General features: G+C 32.1%; 1 protein-coding gene across 1 annotated transcript in view; it reads left to right on the top strand.

The window, feature by feature from the left end:
- Nucleotides 1-9,604, top strand: part of Camta (Calmodulin-binding transcription activator) — a 328,860-nt gene extending 319,256 nt beyond the window's left edge. The window contains exon 24 of the mRNA XM_088269893.1: nucleotides 9,554-9,604. The gene's annotated coding sequence lies outside the window, so the exon portion shown is untranslated. The remainder of the gene's footprint in view (nucleotides 1-9,553) is intronic.
- The last annotated feature ends 9,839 nt before the right edge of the window (nucleotides 9,605-19,443 follow it).

Raw genomic sequence — 19,443 nt, 5'->3', positions numbered from 1 at the left:
ATGGGAAGGTCGAATGAATATGAGTGATTTTTTCACTCTAATATTTATTTAATACTATCCTGGATTGGTTCCTGAAGCGGAGGGCTGATCACCTTTCCTTCATGTTTTAACGATCAAGATAACACTGCGTTAATATGATGCATTGCCCTGTGCACTAGGTTGGGGCTGATAAAGGTTTGAAGATAAAAAAGAAAAAAAATATTTAAATTATAAAAAAAAAATAATGCTTGTATTAGGAAATGATATCACTGCATATCAAATTTGAATACTTCCGGGTAAAAAAATGATTGTTTAAATATCGTAAAATGAAAAACATACCACAGATGAAATATAATATCTGAAGTTTAATCCACTAGTTTTGTTACCGAGGTCGTTATTGGTCCTATCAATAATAGTCTGATTAGATAGGAAACCGATTTTGCCAAAACGTTCCCCAACAACAAAAGTACTATCTAATTATCGTGTTAATTACCCCACCAACCAATGTTGGGAAAAGTTAATTAGGAGGCGCCTACACACCCAATAATCTGCCCGCCCTAAACTTCCACGAGACAACTCAATTATATAGTGTTTAACACATTTAAAAAATCTAAATACACAACAATGTGAAATTGTAAATGAAAACACTTTTTTTACCACTTGAGTAATATTAATTTTAACGACTAGTTTCGGATGCTGAAGATGGTTCCATCTTCGGGTATAAATATAAATTAAATCATAAATAATTATCTGTACTGTAAGAGAGGAGAGGGGTAAGTAAGAATGAGTTAGGGGGTAGGGGGTGAGTCAATAAGTGGAGTTTGAGAATAAATGAAAAATGAAGAGAGGAATTCCGAAATAACATATTATTTATTGAATTATTATTTTTATTTAAGTTTTTTAGGATTTTTCTATTTTTAAAGTTATTTATTTGGCCTATTGTTTAGTACTGGGAGTAATAATTCGGTAGTGTAAAGGCAAAGGGGTATATCTGTCTCAGACCAAATTTTACAGGAGAGCAAAAACAAACTTGTGAAATTAAATATTTTTTCGGATGGCATATGTACATATCTTTAAAATACTAAATAAGTATTGCAACTACAGCTATATGCTTTTGCTAGATTATGGAATACACTATTTTAGACATTTTGTGGATCAAACTTAGAAAATGAAAAATTTAACAGATATACCCGTTTGCCATTACCTACCGAATTTAAGTTAATGTTAGTTGAATGAGTGATTTGTATCCATTTAGTGATTTGCAAATTCCGAAAAATATTTACAATTTCATCATGTCTTACTGTAAATCGAATGCTGAAACAATATATAAAATAAAAATGTGAATGTCACATCAAAATATTAAATCTTCTAAAGATATTCATTGATTGCTTTGATATTGTAACACATAGTTGCATTCAAATATGCGCTTGTTTTATATATCTTAAAAAGAAAACGGTCTTTAAAAAAGCTTTTTAACCTTTTGTTATTATTATTATTACTAGATAACCAAGTATGTTAAATATTTCAAAGGGGTCAGGTCAGGATTCGATATAACCGGTGGGTATGTATGAAGAGATGTATGAATGTATAATAAGATGTTTGAATGTATAATACACGAAGAATGTTTGCAAGACAGAGTAGTATGACTTTCTATGTTCTCTGCTTAAGGCAGCTTGTGTACTACACGGAATTCTACCGTCCGGCAGTCCAGTTTTAAAAAATAAAAGTGACTACGACAGTTAAGTGGGATCGAATTTACGCGCAATGTGTTCATGCACCGATCAACGGCTCCAATCTGAAGAAAGATGGACAAAAGCACAACCCAATCCAAGTTGATCATCGTATTATCCCGCTAACTGAAGTGCCGGACGGTAAAATTCCGTGTAGTGCACAAACGCCCTAACCCTGCAAAAAAGTGGCGTGATTGTTAGTTTAGTTAGTATTAATTATAATTTTTCAAGTATGTATTACTAAAAAAAATATGTATTTAAAGATTTCTCGTCATCAATGTTAAAATGACTTTTATCAACATTCTAATTCTTATTAATAATTTTAAAAAATACTACATTAAACGTATTGTTGAAAAATGGTCACCCCCGTAGTTGTTACGAAACAGGCTCCAGTCTCAATATTGTTATTTAGCGACTTTTGACCTTGAACTGTATGTATTACTTAACTTTGCTTCTGTTGGCTTTGCAAATTATTTTATAGTGGAGTTTCGTAATACTGTTTAGCAAATGAAAAGTGTCAAACAACTTTTTGCCGGATGTTTGTAATACTTCAAGCGGCTCATGCGCAGACGCAACTTTCTCATCATCACTACCAGCAAAAATTTCGTCGCCTTCCCTTTTTCATTTAGAGAATTATTTACAACATTTGGACACACTCAAAATGTTGTAAATAAATTATCTGGTCAAATTATAAGCTTAATAATAAAAATGAAAATGGTATTTTCTGGCGTTTCTCGTGTGTGTGATTATAATCCAGGATTCGGATCTCACATACTAATATAAGAGTTTCTGCTTAATAAAAAGCTTCTTTACATCTCACCAATAGATGTCGCTAGTGAAGTTCTAGTGATTCATGAACAAGGTTTCTAAATTGGTTCATAAATATAGAACTTCCAAGAATTTGAGTAGTGTGGTTGTCAATAATGGGTAGAATTGGTGAATGTTACACGTGTGTAAAGTGATCACTTAAACCAGCCTATGACGGTCGTAAGCCCCGTAAATGCCCAGACTTCCATATTCTTCTTCATCTTTGATGAGATGTCAAAAAATAATAGAGAATTATTCATATGAATTCATTATGAAATATCAAAACAATCTCAATGAGAAAAAAATGTTAAGAACAAATTGAATTACCGAATCGATCCTCGTTTGTTTTTTTTGTAAAAATTCGACGTTTAACTTATGGAATTGAAGTTAAGAGGTGAAAAATATTGATTTCATTAATTGATTCAGCGGTAATATCTATTCATTTATAATTTATCTATTTATCTCACATACGGAGCTGATAAAGATCAATTAATAAATTCATAAAAAAGACAAAAAAAATCTTCAATCAATGACATTGCTCGGTTGATTTTTACATATTGCGATCCAAATTAACTAATATTTATTTAAAATTATGTTTTACTTGGTAAATACCACTATTTAAAAAAAATCTATTATGCCATGTGTTTCTATGCATTCTGCATCATTTCAAACACCGTATTCGGTTTTAAAAAATGTTAAAATTCATCCTCTTTAATAAAATATAATTATGTACACAAAATAGTCAAATATTAACTTTGAAGTAAAACGGTGTGACGATTATGAACCCTGCAATGCGATCCAAAACTCTAGAAAAAAGTGTTTATATTACATGACAATTTAACTAAAAAAAAAGCTGTTAGCATGTGAAAAACCCCTAAAATCTAATAGATTTAAACCGCAAACAGTAAACCCTCCTACAACGTTGACATAGTTACCTTTTTATCTTATGGAATTTTATAAGGGGTTAATGTTTTATATTGTATAATTGCATTAAAACAAGCGGAAATGACTGTAATGAGTCATTTAAAATTGAATGCAATTTAAAGATATTAACTTTCGTATTACGTTCCTCCCGATAACACGGTACCTATCTCAGCGTTATAGGGGAGTTTACTGTTTTGTCTTTTTGAAACACGTACATATTTAATTTTTTTCTTTGACTCATTTTACAGTTGTTCAAATGTTTATTCTTTTTAATTATTTTTTAACCCACGCACCACAGATGGGATGTCTCTTGTACTTCAAGAAGTCATGAAATATCGACGCGCTGGTTTGTTTTTCTAGTGAAGGGAAGAGACAAGTTCACGCCAATGGAAAACAATGAGCCAATGAGAACGAAAACTTTCTTAAATATTAATTTATCATTTGTTTTTATTAATTATAGCGTCACGACTGCTATATTATCTTTGAGCGAGAATTAACAAACTTCGCTCTGTGGGAAAATGGGCTTAAGGCAAAAAAATATTTACTCTGTGCCAAGAGTTTTAAAACATCATTTAAATTTAAATTGTTTTATTTAAGTGAAAGCTTGTAAAAATATCCTTTCGTGTTTTTTTTTCTTTCTCTATTGTTTTTCGATTAATGTACTCAGTTTGGAAATATAAACAAACATTCAATTGAATGGAAGAAATACGTTAACTTAAGGTTGGCAATAAAGCGCTGTATTAATCATAGGATCAAACAAACCATACCCGTTTTGGCTACGAACTTTATGGGGAGTACTAAGATTTTTTTTAAATTAAACAATATTTTTAAAATTATTTATGTGTAAAGTTTTGACAATAAAGTTTTTTTACAGCATATTGTGTGAAACTGCAAATTATTTTATGTCCTGTATGTCAATGGCGATTGAAGTACTCGCAAATGTCGGTTTGTGTATTTGGAGCATTAATTTTACATATTGTTTTGAGAAATAAAAAGACTTCGTTTTTTGATCTACTCACAAATGTGAGTGGATAAAAAAACAAAGTCTTTTTATTTCTCAAAATAGTATATCAATATGATCCACAAAGTTAATGCTTTCAATATTCAAAGCACATTAATTTTACGTTCTGTGTCTTAGTTTTTTTTTAATGAAGACAATATTTTTGTTCAAAGTATTTTGCCTGCTTAATTTTTAGTTTAAAAAATATATGTCAAAAAAATGCGTAGTATAGTAGATAATTGTCCAAGTGGTGTTCACAATTAAATATTTCGTCTTTTAAAATAAAGTTCCATTTCATAACCTATATATGTGAATTAAAATCTTTGCACACTGTTTTTTTTAAAACAAATTTTCTTCTTAATCTTCTATTAATTAGCCTTTTAACTTTCAACAATCATTTTCAGTCTGAGTTTTCAACTGACTGCCATATAAACAAGTGTTATTCCACTTTTTACTTTAGTACGTTCGTCTACCATAGCATGAGTTAATAGCATCACTATTTCTCTATTATAAATCAGATTATTTTTTGACATTTCATCAAAGATGAAGAAGAATATGGAAGTCTGGGCATTTACGGGGCTTACGACCGTCATAGGCTGGTTTGAGTGATCACTTTACACACGTGTAACATTCACCAATTCTACCCATTATTGACAACCACACTACTCAAATTCTTCGAAGTTCTATATATATGAACCAATTTAGAAACTTTGTTCTTGAATCACTAGAACTTCACTAGAGACATCTATTGGTGAGATGTAAAGAAGCTTTTTTATTAAGCAGAAACTCTTATATTAGTATGTGAGATCCGAATCCCGGATTATAATCACACACATGAGAAACGCCAGAAAATACCATTTTCATTTTTATTATTAAGCTTATAATTTGACCAGATAATTTATACACACTATTTATTTGGACACACTCAAAATGTTGTAAATTATAAATCAGGTTGTTTTTCTCAAAGCGCCATTACAGTTTCTGTATTCGGGTTTTCGTTCGCCGCCCCTCTTTTCCTTTATTTAACATGCATCCCGTGTAGTAGTCTAATAATTCAAGATCACAACATTACTCGACAAGATTCAGGAGTCAGATCTGAATTCATTTTACGTGTCTTTATCTCCTCCAATCCTTTTCCGTCCCCTCTTTTCTCGAAAAACACTTTCAGAGGTCAGTTTTTTTATTTTGCAGTTTGTTTGATTACTGATAGGAATTTTCACATGTTTCAAATTACATTTGTAGTAAAATATTTGACATCGTTAGTTGTTTTTATTATATTTAAAAAAATAAGATTTTTGTGATTTTTTTATTGATTTGGATACCCTACTTTTATACTTATTATATATACTGTGGTTATACTTTGATGTCCATTTATGTAAAGAACTTTGAGACAAGTATTGAAAAATATATATTTTCAGATATTATGATTATCATATACATACGTAAACTGTATTATTATTATTATTATTATTATCAAAGTTGATCCTTAGCGTGTGATATCTCGTTGTAATTAACTTTAGGTACTAAATAAATAGTGACTGACATTGTTTTATGGTTGTATTTGATATGAAAACTAATGCATCACATCAATAATGACGTGTGATTTTTTTAAATGAAAAAAATTAATAAAATGTGGGATACCACAAATTTCATTTAATCGGTGTTATTTCATTATAAAATAATGCTAGAAGAAAAAAAAAAAAAAAAAACATTGTTTTTAAAACCCTCATTATTTTCATATTGATGGAGAATATCAATTTAACTAACTAACCATAACGCCGCTTCCCCGCAGGGGTAGGCAGAGAGAATCAAACGCCACACCACTCTTTGCAAACATTCTTCGCCTTTTCTACATTCATGCATCTCATACATACCCGACGATTATTACTCCTGATCCAACCGCTTTCAAGTATTTGACATACCTGATTGTGCCAAGTTTTTCTTGGTCTTCCTCTGCTTCTTTTTCCAACTTAATTCGCCTCATAAATTTGTTTAACCGTTCTTTCCTCACTCATACGTTCAACATGTCCAAACCATCTCAACACACCTTTCTTAATTTTATCGATGATGCTTATCTCAGGCTAGGAATATTATCATTTTAATATAAATTAAACAATCTCTGATCGCTTGAATACTGATCGCTATTTAAATTCAATTAAATTGAATAATTGTCAATATTCAAACCAGATTATAAGAATTCGATTTTCTCTGCGAGATAATAATACTGAAATCAGATCAGATTGAATATCGATTTTTGGATTAAAATTATTATTCCTTGCTTATCTTATCCTTTATTAAAAACCCTCTCTGCTATTTCATATCCGCTAGCAATCAATCGACTTACAAAGGCTGTCATTTGCTTAGGGCTGTGCCTATGTATTCTAAATTCCCTTCGCAATTTGTCTCTAGATTCCTCTGAATTCAGAATAATAAAGAAACCCAAATGTCTTATGTACGTAAATATATTATTATCATTTTTATTCCGTGTAGGGCTTTTATATATTTGACATCGATATTTCATTTCTGAAATCGTTATTAAGATTCGTTCATTGCGTTTATAATCAAAATGGAAATTACCAATTTGTATCACGTATCAAATTTATTATCAAAGCCATAAGACTTATGTCGATTTTGTTCTTCGGGTTCAATCTTTTACTAACTAAATTTTTAATTTAATTACCTAACGTATCGCTCACTCCTTTCAAGAACGTCATAAATCAAATATCGTGAATTTTCAGTTGTGCATGTTTTCGGAATGTCCAGAAAATGTACTATATCCCAGCAAAAGAGGGCAAGCAGCAAGATTTTTGTTTGTTCTCACATAATGTTCCGAATAACGCATTGATAGATTTTTTTGTAGTAGACAAAATATTGAAGTCTCTGTTTTTTAGGCAAAATGTTTTCATTTCTGCGAAGGTATTTAATTTAAACCTTTTTAAAAAGGTTAATTATTTTTCATGCCACTCGTTTAAAGCTTTAAAGAGTACGACTATTCAATCGCGAGTGCCTGTGCGATATTTTTCATGTTTTTACCCATAAAGCAGTTATATCTTTCGCCCTGAGCTCCTTCACCTAACTCATCAGTATTATATCAAATGTTTTTGATTTTTTGGTCTAATGAACTAAAAAGCGGGACCAATCCAAGTCAATGCCTTTGATTACAAAGGCATTCACGGTCAAGCTGACACCTGGGCGCAGATAGGTTTGAAAGAAAGTACCATGGTTTTTCGTATAATATAATATGTGGAAAGAGGGTGCAAAATATGAATGCCTTTTCAAAACGAAATCGATTCCAGTTGCTTTATTGTGTACTTTAATTTCGTATTGTTTATCATCGGCATTTATTTGTTCCGGAAAATATGGGAAAATATCCGTTTTACTGCGTGCCGTATATGGTCGGAGCGAGGGGAGTGAAATAAGTTTCGCAATCTAAATTGGTACCAGCTGCATAGTATTGAGATGCTGATAAATATTTCCGGAGTTGCGAAATTTATTTCTCGGACGTTTCCCGGCGTAATGTTCCGAGTACTTACGTAAGGTGCGCCGGCCCTGCTACGTACTACGTACTACGCTTCCGCCACTAACGCGGGAGACGGATCCTGGCGATTACGGAACTAAGCTTCGGGATGCGAACTTCAAACTGAACTTTGTTTCAATATGATTCATGTCGGTCGTGCAACTTGCTACCTGTGATCAAAATCTATTTTATAGATATATTTAATAATTAATTTATATGTTTAAACTTCATGTACAGAAAAGAAATGCGTTAATTATCATGCTTATTGCTAAGAAGTTTCCATATTGTTATTATAGTACTACAGAAATTATCCTTTAATTTATACATGAATTAAAAAAAAACTAATATAAAAACATTTTAAATTGTTAAAAATAAACAAATGTAAATATGCATATAATGCTTTAATGGTCTTCATAATTTATTTACTTCAAATGTAACGATTCATTAATTTTACAATTCACTCTCACTCTCTCGAATTACACAAATTTTTTTTTGAATATTTCCACATGAGTGTTTAAGGCCTCTATTGTGATTTTTATTTTATTTTCGAAGTAACGTATCCTTAAAACATTTTTATTTTTTTCAAGTTAAAGTCTCCATTACATTTTCAACATTCACTAACTAAAACTGCTACCCCAGTTACTTGACGTAACTATTGATGGGTTTTGTGTTTATTAATTTAATGCTTAATCATTTCAAATATCAGACTACTTCAAATATTAAAAGCAAAATATTGTTTTGGATATTATTTTAACTTTGTCGATAAAACATTACAAATTCTGCGCTTCTATTCTTTTTCATGACTTCCAAATAGGTAATTACTAAGAACAAAGTATTCCTCTCTCGGTATTATGAATTCTCCCCTCTTGGCTGACCCCTCCCCGCCCGCCACCCTACCACCCCACCACCCCTCACCTGCGAGCCACAACGATTTACTTTATTACCTCGCAAACGAATAAACGAGCGTGTGAATAAATGTTTCCCCCTGTTTATCTACGTGATTAACGTGCTTCATTGTTTCTCGGATATCTACATAAATATTCTTCTGCTTAACTATTATTTTTAAAGTTTTACCACTTTCTTTTCACAAAATGAATGCATCGTGGCGCTATTTTCCTCTCGAAAATAGATAAATTTTTATTTTACAATACTATACATATCATAAACAAAATAAACGGACATAATATGTTTGTGGCATTAACTGTATGGAGTGACATGATGATTTGTATATGAAAAATAACACACTCGTTTAATACCACATTTTTTGAGTTCTTTAATGTATAAACGATCTGTGATTCTCAAAACTAGTCGTGTTTATTTTAATAAACTCAAAGTGGTATTTGTGAAATGTTTTTTTACAGTATTTTTATATATTTACCAAAAAAGTCACTATTCTTACGTCAAACAAAACCCGATACTGAATGTTTGTTTATTTTTATCTATTATAATATTTATCTAAATGGTTATTATTGGATAAAATAAACATCTTAAGGATTAATACATTGTTTTTGTTCCGTTTTGTTTTTCCATCAAAAACAACTTTATTTTCATGTCAGAATATTGTAACTAATTTGTTTTCATTATCTTTTGTTTCAGATATGTCGAACATCCGTATAGTTCGAAAATCAATGCAGTATTCTAAGAAAATGAAGACGGAGAAGAATGTGGATACAAAAGGTTTAATAAATAAAATTAAAATGACTCCAAGGATGTTGGTTATTCTCGTTTTAATTAAATACATTATGAAAAGGGCAGATGTAAAACTGAATAGCTACTTCCAGAATTTTCGTAAAAAGTATTATGTTCAATTTCCAATCAATCAAATACCTAGAAGCGTCGCTATCAGGAGCAGACAAATATTGAACTATTACTGAAGGGTCGCGAGATCAGACATTTTTCAGTCTGAATCATTTTAGTTTTCTACTCTCTTTATTTTTCATTTAGTTGCATCCGTTCTTGCAGTTGCACGATCGGACTGTATTTCACGCCAAATTGTAGAATAAAACAGAAAAGTCTTGTATAATAAAATGGTTTCTTTATATAAAGAAACGAGATAACTCGCATAAACCCTCTCTCTCTCTCTCTCGATATATCTGTTTCTCGTAGTGCTTTTAATAACCATCGAAAAATCCTACTATTAAATAATATTCATTTATTTAAAATAAGTTGTTGTATTTATGAATAAATTGTATATGCCGTGATTTTTGACCACATGTTTTACATTTAAAATAATCTTTATTATTCAAAATGTAAAATATTAATATTTATTAATAATCGGAATAAATGCGGATTCTCATGTACGTTGATATTCAGAAATATGCTTTTAGTTCGAATTATACGTAAAAGGTATGCAAAGTTACAATAGATTTTTTCGTAATTTTTTGATAGTTTCGAAAATGTCATCCGCTGAAGTTTACTTGAAAATATATTTAAATGAAATGTTTGTAAACACGAATGGAAGTATTTTATTTAAAAAAAATGATTTTCCACGTCTCTTCTTTGCTTCATGATTTAAATATTTCTCGATGATAATCGTACAAACTGATTGTTTTTCAAACTTATTTACGGTATTTATCTTTAGTTTACGTGTCGCATGCAAGTAAAATAGCATTTTACATTTTATATTTTTGCAAGAGTTAACGAACTTCAAGAACAGAAGTTTTACATTAAATTTTGAACTGTATTAAGGAAACTTCTCTTATCTATCCGAGTGTATTTCCTGCTGCTCCAGTAGTTCCGTATCGGATTCCTTATAAATATTTATTACTTCCACATACTGTAGTAAAAAAAAACTCCTTGAAGAAGTTCAATTGTTTTCATCCACATATTTACGTTGTATTTAGGTCATCAAATATTTTTCTTTTGAATTGTTTGCATAAAATGAAACAAATCATCTTATTTACCCCTTGTACTGCATTAAAATAATGCTACAAGATCCTGCAAATATGGAAATATAATTTTTCGAACCGGCAATCAATTGATTGTCGTCGATATATTGGAAGAAATCTCGACCTGAAATAATTACACAAGAGTATTAAGGTGGCAAAGGCTTAGTATCAATCATGATGGTATGGCCGCTAAACGCACTTACCACTGTGGAGGCGAATAAATGTATAATTAAAAAATAAATAAACAATATAAAAATAAAAATAAAACTACGAATAATATTTTTTACGTAAGTCAACAAACAGTATGATATAAGTTTTTATTTGATCGCAGCCACAGGGCTCTTCTGTATGTTGTTTTTTTCTCACATACTTTTTCATTCATAAACTACCTACCAAAGTTCATCGTAAAACTTTTTTTACTGTGTTTTTATGCCCACCGCAGCAATTCATCTCGTTATTTCTAACATCGTGTTTAGCATTCTCCTTTCTTCCTGCATTTTCTATTATTCTCCTACATACTGTGCCATCACTCTTTTTATTCACTTTTTACATCTTTTTTTTATTTTCTTATTCAAATTGGGACGTGAGGTCTTGATGTTAGATTAGTGAAGTCGGGAAAGAGGTCACTTCGTCTGCCTTAAGAGTCACGCATCCTTATATCTTCACCGAATCTCTCCTGCGCACGTGTCGAGACATGACGATAAAATTCGCCAAAATACCATATGGAAACGATTTTTTACCAGACAAGCTTTGCTGATATGGATGAATTCAAGTAAATAAAAATATTTATTTAAGTGACTGTTCCTAATTCACAAAGCATTTTCCAATTTCTTATGTAACTCAAATTCATTCCAAGTTTCTAAGCTTTCGTAGCTTTGCTTAGTAAGCTAGTTTTTCGTTAAAAAATATTCAATAATATTTTTTTAAACACTACAATTTGTTTTAAAGAGGTGTTTTAATAAAAGCAGAATTACAATTTTCTTGTGAAAATTAAACATAATCACATGACTTCACTAGGCTGATATAGTAAAAAGGGCACAGGATGTAGGACAGAGAATAGGAAAGGAGTTGAAAGAAAGAGGGAATAGATCCAAGCAAGCGAATATATCCAAGCAAGCGAATATGTGATGGACAGCTAGGTAATTAGATAAATTGTACCCGGGGATACGTTTGTTCTTAGTGGGATGCTCTCATCTTATTTTATATTACATACTTCGGTCTCTTTTGTGATATATCCAATAATGATAGTGTGTTACAACACGTAACTCATTAAGACCATTCCCCCTAAAGTAACATTATCGTTGGTACAGCGTCTTCAGTATTTATTACCGCAGTCAGTAGAATAAATTTCCTTTTAATTGCAACGAAAGAATTTCTCCAAAACGAAAGCGGGAAAGAAACGTTAGATAAGAAGCAAAGGACGTACTTGCACAAGGAAATTTATCTCCAGAGAGTGGATAATAAGCGTCGCTGGAAGTCTTCAAAATCAATTCAGCGATCTTAGAATCACTCATTTGATTCGGTTCCAGTTATGTCATTAAACAAGAATGCGATAACGATTCATCATTATCTCCTCTGATTAATTATGAAATTTTATGCAGAAGTGAACCGGATAGTTCAGTGATTTTAGTTCGGATTTAACGAAGGATAAGAACAGACTGGAGGGTAGGGAAAATATACACATCTTTGAATGCCTTTAGCACTGATTTTGGTTTTTTTTAAATATTTATGTCTGTAATCAAACTAGTTTTTTTTAAAAATAAAAAATGAGGTTCCTCGATGGTGCTCATTTATTCCTAAAAATGGTCAAACTTGTCGGATACGTTTATTTTTAAACAATGTTTCTTACATTTCATGTATACTGTATTTAAAATACTTTTGAGGATTGGTACAGTCAATATTCAGTCAAAATTCAGTCAAAATTTTATATAAATATAATTTCACTATTCATCATGTGAATATATTGTTTGATGTTTAGAGACATCTTGACAAATATTTATATATATGTATTTTTTTTTTTATTTCAAGAGAAATGTTATGAAACTTGTTGAAAAGGTACGGTTTTAATTCAGATTAAATGTGTATACTTTTTCAACATTCTGGTTTGAATTGTGTGACTTATATGTCCTGATGGACATATCTGTATTAAAACTGTGATCATGGTCACCTGAGCATGATAATTCAAATCCAATTATACAATTTGAAATAAAAGGTATTTGTTGCAATCTGCTGTGCAATTCGAAATGAAATTCGAAGCATTGTCGTGTTTACTTTTGTTTTTATACATTTACATTACCGACAACACACACAGAAAATGTTTTGCATAAAAATGTAACATTTGTGTAGGTGAATATGAAAAAACATATAACCATTATTCTTAGGGGTGAATCCATAAAAAAATCCTTGCATATGGGGTGCTTAAAACTTATGAAATATTCTAGTGTAATCTTCGTAAAGCTAATACAAAACCCGAGCGTATACGATTATTATTTTAATAGCGCGAAAAATACTTTATATAGTAGATGATAATTTGGCCAACCGACACCTAGATATAAAAAAAAACTATCAAACGGATATTCACTTTAAAAAAGAAATGAAAAATTCTAACGTGTAAATCAATTATATCTACTACTGACCCTTATCTGCACCCTATGGTGCATAGGGCACTGCTCCAAATCGACGGAATATTTTTTCAATCGTTCATTATATGAAGGTAAAATTATCAGTCCTGCGTTTCAGGTCCAGGGAAATAATAAATGAATATTATGGAGAGTGAAAAAACACGTAATTATTTTGACCTTATTAATCCCCCTAGGAATCGGACCCGGTTTCCTCAGTATGGTAGCCAAATGTGATGTCCACTACACTAAGAAGGTGGACAGCACATTTGTAGCATCAATATACTGATTATATTCTTAGTCTTATATGCGTACAGTTAGCGCATTTTTTTTTAAATTTAAAGAAAGCTCTCGATTTCTTCAATTCCTAAGCTCATCTCTATAAGCCCATTGTTTTCTTTATGTATGAGAATAAAAGGGTCGATTTGGAGTTAACCCTTAGCACGCACACTCGGCGAAACGTCCCCATAAAGTTTTGGGGTTTATTTATTTTATGTTAGCACAGTTCTGTCCTATATTGATGTGAACACTCACGATTTAGAAGGACATTAGAGAAACGTTTCCCTCTTCGTAATGCTCGGAACGGTGATTTCTCTTTTATTCCAAGTCAAATACTCTTTAGGATACAAATGCGAAAAATGGTCACATCGACCCGGCCATAATAAATTGTTCTTTATACATGTTACAAATTTATGGGCAGTGCATTAATCATTCGTTTACCTTAACTTTTTTTAGACATTTTTATTTATTTTTTATGTTGTCGACTAGCATTCATTCGAGTCTAGTCGGTCTGTAGTTTCGTGTTTCTAGGTTCGTATCAACTTTGCCACTTCTTAAATGTTATTTTAAGACACGTGAGAATAGTATTGAAACGCATGTCGCAAGAATAAAAATATTGTTTTTTTTTTTACGAATTAAACAATCAATTCTGTAGTTTATAACTTAAATTATTGTACTTAGTAAATACCACTATTTCTTAAAATATACTATGACACGTTTTTCGATGCATTCCGCATCATTTTCAAACGTGATACGGTGTTTGAAAATGATCGGATGTGCGGAATGCATCGAAACACGTGTCACAGTAGATTTTAAGAAAAAGTGGTATTTACTTTGTAAAACATTAATTAAAAATTGAAAGATTTTACCATAAATTATTGTATTTTGTTCAAAACTTTCGTTCGTACATGAGATCCGCATTATTCTAGGTTATATTGAAAGAGGTTTTTTTTTAATTTATAATTATGTTTGTCTAAAAATATTACAAATCTGAAAAAAATGTGTATAATATAAAACTCGAATAAGTTTTCTTTTAATGTGTTCGTTGCTGTTGCTATTGTATGTAAAAGGTCAGAAAATATTTTTCATAACTTTGACGACTGTAATAACTTGACGAGACAAGTCTGAATCGAGCGAGTAGCGGAGAAGCGCTGCGAGGGTAGGTACTCCATCACGTTGTAAATACGCCTATTTGCGCTCTGTGATCGTTGAAATTGAGTACAGGATCAAAAGGGGAATGCTTAGAAAGGATCCCGCCTAGGGTCCTGTTCGGTAACAGTGAGATTTTAACTTAGCGAATAGTAATTAAAACTAACTCTTAAGATGGTACTTAGCTAGCTAGATGAAAATTCTTCTCTTAATCAGTAAATATTTTATTAATCCTTAGGTCCTACTTCATGGCGACGGGATCTTGATAGTGAATCCTTCTATTCTCATAGACCGAGATCCTGTGGTAAGGATCGCTCTACCTTTCCTCCTGAGTCTTTTAAACGATTAAAACGTAGATTTTACCTTTTATTAGCGTCAAAGTGGGGGCGTGTGGTAGATTTCTTTTACTAATGAATTTTTCGTTAAAGTTTACATTCGTAATTATAAGTGATGTGTACGTATTTCGGAGCAGAGAATGCAGATCGGAATGATGCACCCGCGCCTCCATACTTTACATAGTTAGCTTCGAATTCTTAGTATGATATAAGACCTTGTTAAATTATGATATACATAATTCTATTCCTCTTACAGTAACAGACGCTAGCAAACGCAACACCAAGATTTATATCGAAAACAAATATTTGCAAAATTTAGAAGTATCTTTAGAGACGTAAGGAAAAAATATAAAAATGAAATATTTTTAGACTAAGCAGAGTACCTTGATTATTATATACCTACATTAATATAAAATCAATAGCTTTAAATTAAGAAATAGTAAAACTATTTTCTATCCCATATACTTTGAATGAAATGTTACGATGAAATATTTAGAGGTCAACCCTGAACTATCGGGCAATTTTAGTCTACGGAGGCGATTGTGTATAGTCAATAATCTCGTTATTTTCAATATTATCATGTTTGTATTCAAGAAAAAAGGTTGTTCTAATGTAAATCTTCTCAAATGTGTTTGTGTTTCGTCGTTTTAAGCTAATGTTCGTTACTTCATTGCGAAGAGTATTTTTAAAAAGAGAATTCATGCGACGTCATGATGACGACGACAAGAATTGAACATTGAGCATTTGTAACCATTTTTATAAATCAAATTTACGGTTATTCTAGGTGATAGTTTGCACGTAATATCCGCTTTTCTAGTAAAATGTAATTAATTTCATTTTTTTGCACCACCATTTAGTCGATTAATTGATTTGATATTCAATTGTACATAATATAGGGTCCACCATCTAAAGTTTTTTTTTTCAACTAGTGCTTATTTCGTGAATGGTAACACTTAGCTCATGTTTGATTTGACAGATAATTAGTTTTATCCTTCCGCTGAGCGAATATGGTTATGTGTATACGCTTGAACAACGCTGGAAAATATTGCGACATTACTTTGAAAATCATGGTAATGTTGCAGAATGTGTGCGAAAATTGCGTACGGTTTTTGGAAGAAGAGAAGCACCGTCAGCTCCGTATGTTCGTTATCTTGTGAAAAAAGTGAAAGAAACTGGCATCCTCATCGATAAACCAAAGCGTGAAAAGCCAAAAACAGTGCGTACACCCGAGAATATCGATGTTGTGGCAGAAAGTGTGCGTGAAGCGCCATCAACATCAATTCACCGTCGTTCTCAACAATTTGAACGGATTTTTGTTCACAAAAATTGAAGAGGAGGATATTGGCAACATTTGGTTTCAACAGGACGGCGCTACGTGCCACACAGCCGAAGCTACACTCGATGTTTTGCGCCCTTTTTTCAAAAAAAAAAAGTTATTTGGCGGACCCTATATAAGACATTGAAATCGAAGAAATGAAAATAATTTAACTATAAACTATCGCAATTCACCGAAAGCTTACGAAACGAAAGTATTCGAATGCGAATGACAAGTACGAACACAATTTTCATGTCGTTTTTTTCAGCACTTTAATTGTCACAAACAATATCCCTAAATTTCCATCTCCCTGCCTTGACGTGATACGTTATAGGATGCAGTTCCGGTTAATAGCCACCTACATCGCATCATGTATTATTCAACAGTTACTTGACTCGGGAATTTTACCGGCTTCGAGATGCAATTCATTATCTTTAGACATTTTCGTTCCGGATTTTAATCAGTGTTTGTTTAATCTCCACTCTCCGTTTTTGTTGCGGGAAGAATTAAAATATAAGTTAATTAGTCGCCCGTTGCTCTACCCTTCGCTTTGTTTTTTTTTACTCTCGTCGTAAATCCTCATTTTTCTTTGTGTCAAATATAAATATATCTCGTTTCTATTCGTATATCTGCGGTTTTATTGCAAATTGCTTTTACCGAAAGAGAAGCGAAACGAAGAAAGCAATTATTTCGGGCTAGAATTTGATACAACGTTTGTCACGTGATTCCATTGATTTCGGCACCCGGGTATTGTGTTCCCCGATATACGATTAATTCGCGAGAAACTCTCATTACGCGACTGACGATGTAACATATATAAGTGCGCGCATTCGTTATATCGAATTACGACGCCAAACGTTGAGGAGAATTCCTAAACGTACAGATTACTCCATCATTGTATGGAGCCCCGATAACGTTATTTCTTACACGTTGAATACAACGCCTCCTAAGCATTCGCTTTCATTTACTTTATTCGCAGCTTGCGATAGTTTGATCAGCATCGTGTTGAAGTGTATCGTTATGTTTCAGAGGTCTATTATTTAGATTACAATTATTCACCTTGAAATACTAATTATATCAATACGAGTCACTAGCTTATTGAAGAATAAATTGTACTTAAGCTATGTTTTAGTGTTTAAAACTTGTATAAAACACATAATCACTCTATTCACACTATTGTTTGACTTATACGCTAATTAATAAGTTATAAATATATTAGGATAATTCTACATTCCACACTGTTTGTATTAAAAATTGCTTATAATTATACTTAATTATTATTATAAGGATGTAGATAACTGAAGGGTTACTTATTTATCGACTCGTCTTTTAATTCTGACGACGTAATTTTAATACAATAAATTATTACATAGTGACTTGACTATTTTCTTTCGAGTTATGGAAATGTGATTGATATTTCTTAGAAATGTATTTAATTCAACTTGAATATTGGATGATAAGAATGTACGCTTGTCCGCCGACCACCGGCACATCGAGTGCCCGGTAGTGTAATGGCATCCGGTACAGCTGGGTGCGTCGCCTTCATGTAGACAGTCTTATGTTGAGGAAACTGCCATTTGAAATACTTACCCCTCTAGTAGCCGAGGTGGCGGCGGCGGAGTAATTATAAAGAGATAGTTAAAAGAATTTTCAGACTTAAAAGAAACGTCCTTAAGAATATAAAATAGTCATCGCATTCGAAACCACCCTAAGGCGGCTTGAATCACCTAGGTACCTAATGCGCCAGAGTAGAACTCCGCTAGGCTTTCTTTACCAAATATTATATGAGAGAGATACGATTGAACAATATATTATTATGACGCCTACATTTAATAGAGGAAGTACTCGTAATCGCTTATTTTAAAACACTTTGAATTTATTCCTTCATAGATAAATTAAAACATATTTTGTACTAATAATAAGCCGTTCGAATCCTTCTTACCTACCACAAAGTGATGTATTCAATCAATCGTGAGACTTACATTATTGATTATATATTTAAACGAGTTGTAATATAGTACCACGAATATAAGATAAGGCAATTTCAATCCCGATTCCACATAAATAGCTGGCAGACGATATTTTTGAATGAATTAATAAGGTTAGTCTTTAGCGTATAGAGTTTCGAGATGCGATTGGTGAACGTTTGTGCGGTCACGCGGTCGGCTGGAGGCTGCAGGCTGGAGGCTGGAGCCTGAAGGCCGGAGACGGGGCCGAGATAAACCAAGGGGAAATAAAAAGGCCTCGTTCATCATCTTTACAGTACAGAATGTGTCCCCGGAAACCTTTTCCGCAGGGGATAACTTTATTATTATATCCACCCCCCACCCCGACTCGTTCCACCCTCGTGTCAGCCGATTTATCGATGTATTTAACGACAAATAAATACTTTACTCCTTCATTTATCGCTCTGTTTGTCTGACAAAATATTACGTTTTTCTTTTCCGTAAATATGGAATGTGTTGGTATGATATTTATTTTTATTTCCTGCGAAAGGTCCGAAATATCGTAATATTTTCTTACGCGAAGCAAGAAGCAATCTAAGATAAAGCTACCGAAAGAGATCACATTAATGACGTGTTACTCTTATAAATCAATCTAAAAATCGAATCTAGACAACTTTTCCATGATTCTTGAATTGCTAATATCCCTTCGCTATTATTTTTTAATTCAATTATTGGTTCATGGACTCCCCTCACCTGGGGAATGCTAGACGTTGATGACTGAGGAAGGGCGATCGCATTACGTACCGTACCCAGCCCGATACACCGATCCACGCTACCACACAAGCGTTAATTTTTTAAAATTAACTTTTCAAGGTATTTTCATTAATATTCTTAGAATAAGTCACGCTAAAACGCTAACTGAGAAAATGTGATTATATATAATATATGTATAAATT

The sequence above is a fragment of the Brachycentrus maculatus genome, unplaced genomic scaffold (assembly GCF_059751285.1).
Source record: "Brachycentrus maculatus isolate JH-2025_06_01 unplaced genomic scaffold, ASM5975128v1 h1tg000367l, whole genome shotgun sequence".
In the NCBI taxonomy this organism is placed as follows: domain Eukaryota; kingdom Metazoa; phylum Arthropoda; class Insecta; order Trichoptera; family Brachycentridae; genus Brachycentrus; species Brachycentrus maculatus.
The sequence above is the reverse complement of the archived record's forward strand: the minus strand, read 5'-3'. Positions and strand labels throughout refer to the sequence as shown.